Genomic DNA, 7226 nt, shown 5'->3' with positions numbered 1-7226 from the left:
ATGTTTTGAATTCTAACTGCCTAGCAGCAGATTGGAATACAATAAAAAGGACTCTCCTTCTTTATTATAAGGACAAGAGAGACCTTAAAACACTTGATCACGAACTGACAATGATACGAAAAAGGCCATCTGAATCTATCAGCAGTTACTTCAGCAGGGTTAACGACCTACAAACTGCTATTGTAACACAAATTCAATCCGACCCCAAGTACGCGGTTAACAATAGTGTCCACATACAATTCTTTAGGGAAAAAGCACTAGATTGTTTCATCCGAGGTCTTGATAAAACACTAAGCTTGCTTTTGAAAAACTACGACCCTAAGTCGTTGAGCAGTGCATTCCAATATTGTTTAGAATATTACAATATGGACATGCGGTCTGCACCCTTTAACGACAATAGGATCATAAAAATTCCAAAACCAATTGGCCTAGAAACCCATAACCATCAGAATCACTCGTATCAAAGAAGAACAGCACCGGTGAATAACATTCAACCGCCAAATTTCACGCGTAACCCTCAGCAGTATGTAAATCAAATTCATACAGGAAATAGGTATCCCAACGTAAACGGTTTTCAGCCCCAAAATAGACCAATAAGATTCAACACTTCAGTGCCCATGGAAGTTGACCGTTCTATGCAAACAATCAATCAGGGAAATTTCAATGCAAAACGACCCCGACCTGCGTCATCAAATCTTAGACAGGCTTACGGAATTGATGCTCCATTTGCACAAACCAGCAAAATGTCACACAGTAGTTCAACGGAACCGTCACTCGATTATATCGATGGCTCCAGACAATTAGATGAAGTAAGCTGTGAATCAAAATCTATATTCCAAACGCCTGATCAACATGTTTATGGTACAGAACACCCCGGATACGAGCAATCTAATTTTCCACACGAAAATAATTTTTTAGAGTGGGACGCGAGTTGGTAAAGCCATTTCACTTCTTTATCAATTTGCGTACTAATGTGGGAGAATTCCCCTTCTTAATAGATACCGGATCAAATATAAATTTAATTTCAACAAAACTAGCAAATACTTACAAATTGAGTAAGCCATACCCTTTTTCAGCAAATAGTATAGCGTCTACGAACGGAAAATTTAACACATCTTCTGCAATAGACATAAAATTTTTTGCACCAAGAACAATGAAATCATTTCAATTTATAGTACATGATTTCCATCCATTTTTTGCTGGAATAATCGGAACAACAATTTTGAACACCCTTGAAGCCGATATGTCATTCAAAAATTCAACACTTCAACTTAAAACCGATAATGGCACCACTTTCACTGTACCATTAGAAAAATACTCATTCAAAATGAGCAATGCTTTAGCAGAATTTCGTACCGATCATTTGCATTCTGAAGATAAATGCAAGCTAATTAAAATATTGAATGCAAATCGAGCTACCTTCCACGAACCAAATGTCAAATTGACCTGTGCTACAAATGTAAAATGTGCAATTAACACTACAGATAATTTACCTGTGCACCAAAAAGTTTACCCATACCCCGCGGCCTACAGAGAAGAAGTGGCTGATCAAATCAAAACGCTTCTCAATAACGGAATCATTAGACCGTCGCGATCTGCTTGGACATCCCCAGTTTGGATTGTACCAAAAAAGGACGACGCCTCAGGAAAGAAGAAATTCCGTATGGTCATAGATTATAGGAAATTAAACGAAAAGACCATAAGCGATAGGTATCCAATGCCAGAAATCTCGTATGTCCTTGATCAACTACGAGGCCAACAATACTTTTCAAATCTTGATCTTGCATCAGGATTTCATCAAATTCAGATGAATGCACAGGATATTGAAAAAACTGCATTCTCTATCAACAACGGTAAATATGAATTTACAAGAATGCCGTTTGGTCTGAAAAATGCACCAGCCATTTTTCAAAGAGCCATTGATGATATACTTCGCGAACACATAGGCAAAATCTGTTACATCTATATGGATGATGTAATTGTATTCGGTAGAACGGTTCAAGAACATTTGGATAATCTAGATAAAGTTCTTTCTACATTGAATGCTTCTAATCTGAAGGTTCAATTAGACAAATCCGAGTTTCTTCACAAGGAGATTGAGTTTTTAGGACATATTATCTCAAGTGAAGGATTGAAACCAAACGTTAAAAAGATTGAAGGCATAAAATTATTTCCCCCACCCAAAACAATCAAACAATTGAGATCAGTTTTGGGATTGACAAGCTATTATAGAAGATTTATTAAGGACTATGCGAAAATAGCGAAACCTTTAACTAATAGCCTACGAGGTGAGAAAAATATAACTTCAAATAGCAAAATAACACTCTCTACGGAACAAATGAAATGTTTCGAAAAATTAAAAAACATACTTTCCTCGTCAGACATTCTAATTTATCCAGACTATAATAAGCCCTTTATTTTAACAACCGATGCTTCCAACTTTGCAATTGGAGCAGTTCTGTCCCAAGGCGACATAGGAAAGGATAAACCAATCCATTTTGCTTCTCGTTCTCTGTCAAGAACTGAAGAATCTTACTCAGTTCCAGAGAAAGAAATGTTAGCTATTATATGGGCTCTTAAAACATTTAGAAATTATTTATATGGGGCAAAATTCACCATTCTAACTGATCACCAACCCCTTACATTTACATTATCAGAAAAGAATACAAACGCAAAACTTAAAAGATGGAAAGCCTATCTAGAACTGCACGATTACAGTATTGTATACAAACCAGGAAAGACAAATGTGGTGGCCGACGCTTTAAGTCGCATTTGCTGCTCTATGATAGCAACCCAGCATTCAGCTCCTGACTGTGATTTGCTATTTATACCTTCAACTGAAGGACCACTAAACGCTTTCCGTCATCAGGTAATAATACAAGAAGGAAAAAATAAAATTGAGGAAATAAATATTTTCGATCGTTTTAAAAGAATAGTCATCACAACAGATGATACCAGTGAAGCAAATCTTCTTAAAATACTGAAAAGTAATTTTGATGCTTCTAAATTGAATGGTTTGTACACAACTGAATCTATCATGGGAAGAATTCAGGAAGTCTACAAGAACAATTTTGGTAGACAAAATATCTTAAAGATTCGATTTACTCAAAGAATACTTGAAGACGTCGAATCTTATTCAAACCAAATGGATATAGTGTGTTTAGAACATAATAGGGCACACAGAGGTGTCGAGGAAAACAAGCAACAAATCCTCCGGAAATATTATTTTCCTAAAATGACTGCTATCGTCAGAAACTTTATAAAAACATGTGCAACGTGTAACGAATGCAAATACAATAGAAAACCGATCAAAAAACAAATCCAAGAAACGCCTTTACCAACACGACCGTTTCAAATTGTACACATCGACATCCTCTTCCTAGAAAAAAATTATTTCTTGACTTGCGTTGATAAATTCTCTAAGTTCGCACAGGTTAAGAAAATTAAATCAAGGGCAACAGTTGATGTGTTACCCGTTTTGAAGGAAATGCTGCTTAAATATGAACCTCCCGATACCATCGTCATGGACGGAGAAAAATCGTTCAATTCAGGAGAGATAACAAGCTTCTTTAACACATTAAACATTACTCCCTATGTTACTCCTACTGGCCACAGCGAAGTTAACGGAATCGTAGAAAGGTTTCATTCAACATTCCTGGAAATGTATCGTGTAACTAAAACAGACAATCAATTAAAGAAATTAATTGATCTCGTTGATCTTACTGTGCATAAATATAATAATTCTATCCATTCGGTTACAAAATTTAAACCTTTCGAAATTATTAATCCTTCAGAGAAAAGTACCGCTATTATTTTACAAGTACAAAAAAATTTGCGTCTAAAACAGGAAAAAGATTTGCATTTCTTTAACAAAAATAAAGTAGAAATTCCGATACCGGATTCAGCATTAGCTTTCGTGAAAACAAAAAGAAGAATGAAACAAGTCAAACCCTTTAGACCAATCAATATTAAAAAAGTAAACAAAACAACCGTTACCACTAAAGACGAAAAAAGGATTCATCAAAATGATCTTAAAATAATTAATGTCTAATACCCTGTTATGTTACAGGATAGTTTTGGCAGTATGGACACAGAATATTTCAATACTAAGCCTAGAAAAAATACCACTACTGGCCTTCGATAGAGGTGTAGCTAGGATATCAACAGGTAATAATTATTATATTCACCATTTTCAAGTAACCGATATAAAAAATCAAGTGGAATTATTGCATGCCGAGTTCGATAAAGTAATGGAAACCCAATATACCCATATTATTAAGAACGAATTTGATCAAATTACAAGCCAACTCAACACCATCTTACCCAACCGTCAAAAACGATGGGACACAATAGGAACGGTCTGGAAATTTGTCGCAGGAAATCCAGACGCTAATGATCTAAGATTAATTAATAGTACCTTAAACAAATTGATCATAAACAATAATGAACAAGTGAAAATAAATGAAGGTTTGGCGACTCGGTTGAATGATAGTCTAGCGAAAATAAGAGAAGCTATTACCATATTTAACAGTTCTTCCATGGAGCTTTACTCCATAAACATTTTCTTAAACTTGAAACACTTATCAGAAAGGATAAAAATCATTATCGACAGCATAACTTTGGCAAAATTGGGAGTAACCAATGTACAGCTCCTTAACAAAAAGGAAATAGACATAATAGTAGCAGACATTAAGCGGAATAATCTTCCAATACATACAATCATAGAATCCCTTTCGTATACAACTACAAAAGCTGCTATTAGCAATTCAGAACTAGTTTTAATAATTACTGTCCCTAGGCTGGAAGATAAGATTTATAAGAAAATTCAAGTTTACCCTGTCACAAATAGCAATAGAAGTATTCATGTACCCAATCCCTATTTCCTATCCTATCAACACTATATTTATACCGTACCGACATTGCGAAAAGCCATATATCAACCTGAGGACCTGCAGGAAGAAGAATCATCATGCGTTGCAGCGATTTTGAACCAAGAACAATCAGAATGTGATATGGTTTATCAACCAACAATAGCAGAAGTTGTGTGTCCGGATGCGACACATCTATTGATAAATACTGGTACTACGTTCATCATAACAACCAACTGCGGCTTGAAAGAACGAGTATTCAACGGACCGCTATTGATAACATACACTTCTTGTACGATTCTAATGAACGGGAAGGAAATTTCGAATAATCGCACCGATTTACCAGGATCACTGATACATCTTCCACTATACGGTGTACAGATTCAGCCAAAAAGCAACATCACGAATTTGAGTTTGGATAACTTGAATGATCTACACGTTGAAATGCGAAAAGAAATGGACGCAATTAAACTAGAGTCAAACAGTTTTACGTGGACATGGAAGTGGTCACCTCCCTTCTTCATTGCGTTACCATTCATCATTTTCATCGGTTGCCTCATCGTTCTACAGCTGAAAAAGAAATCTAGTCGAATCGAAGTTCAAGTTACCAGCCCAACAGAAGCAGCAAACTCCGAAAATATTCGAAGTTTTCAACCACCCACAATCCAAGATCTCTTTCGTACGGAGCCTCAAGACTAAGAGGGGGCAAGTTAAGAGTCAACGTCATCGTCAGCAATATCGATGTCAGCAACATCGATGTCCGTTGCTGTTTCCGACCGCATCCAAATGCACGGACAGCATAAAACCGATTAGCAACAAAATTGCTATTCGGCAGAACTAGTGCATCGATACAATTCTGACGTCGTCGCAGTTCGGTACACCTCCGTTCCCTCCCTTCCTCCATCCACCCAATTATTGGCTGTAAAGGCAATAAACTAACATTCAGTAATCGGCACTCGACGCGTTAACAATTATTTCATCCGCTCATCATTCGTCCGAAACTTAACTCGCGGAAGATGACAACAATAAACAGTTCACAGTGATTGCTACCCCATGCCTGTCCGACAGACCTCGATTGTGGTGAAGCGAATTCTTGTTCGATTCCACTTCACGACGAGCGCACCATGCCGGTGGTTTGATGAACGGGTTCCGATTTTATCGTACCAGCCAATCTATGCAAAACTAATATTTTATAAACCATCGAGCAGGGGTGCGACAAACGACCCCCCCGTTTTAGTGACTTTATATTCTATACCACCCCCGATAGCAAAAGCATAGTGTTTTGCAGGAAAAGTCTTTCATTTGCGTGTCGAAAACACTGCCATTGTGAATAGAGCGTGGGTGATGGAAGTTTAATTATGGACATTGAAAGATACGATGAATAGACTGGAAACTTCGTGGATGGCAAAAGTTGGCAAATAGCAAGTTGCATAGCAACATGACAGAAAATGATTAAGTTTTGTGCAATCGAGTGAGCTTGCATTTACATTTTAAAGGCTACGCTGGAAAAATGTTTTTAGTTCAAGCAACTGTATGTAGAGCAGGATATAAATATAGGTAATCTTGGTTTAAATCTTCAAACATTTAAAATTTAAGAGATGATTTTTTATTATTAACATTATTGTACGTAAGATATTTGAATCGATTTTTCCATTATATTTTATAATTACTGTTCTTCCTACATGAACTACCTAAATATATGATACAATTAATGCCTGGTTGTACTTATCATTCAAGTTCGCTTGTAGCTCAAGACCCAGAAATAGCGAATGTGAACATCTTGTTAAAGGTGGCAACCATGAGCATCTTCTTCTCCTTGGCCTGCTCGAGCTCGTCGCGATGACAAGACCAGGCCACCAATTCTTTTCCAAGAAACTTTTTTCAAGGATCACCGACAGGTTCGACTTCCTCTGATCCAGCCAACGAGCTTGCTGTGCTCCTCTACGAGTCCAGTATCCTCATCATGTGCCCAGCCATCCTATCCTTCTGACTTTTACATCAGGATCTCTGCACCGCCAAACAGCTCAGCTACTCCATTTTCCTCCTCCACATGGCCTGCTCGCACACACCGCCAAAAATAGTCCTTACCACCCGCCGTTCGTAAATAGCGAGTGCATTAGCGTCCTCCGTCAGCATAGTAGAGGACTACGGGAGGTATCAGTAGAGGATATATTGTGCATTTTGTGTGTTGCTGGAGTCTTCTGGATTGCAGGAGTTTGTGGAGCCCGTAGTAGGCACGATTTCCCTGAATGAGCCTTCGGATTCAGTTTGAAGTTACGATTGTACCAAGGTAGCAGAACTTCTCTACCACCTCGAGATCGTCGCCGTCATCTGATACTGTGCTTCCGAGTCGGGCTC

The sequence above is a fragment of the Anopheles funestus genome, chromosome 2RL (genome assembly GCF_943734845.2).
Source record: "Anopheles funestus chromosome 2RL, idAnoFuneDA-416_04, whole genome shotgun sequence".
Taxonomy (NCBI): domain Eukaryota; kingdom Metazoa; phylum Arthropoda; class Insecta; order Diptera; family Culicidae; genus Anopheles; species Anopheles funestus.
Note: the sequence above shows the minus strand (reverse complement) of the source record.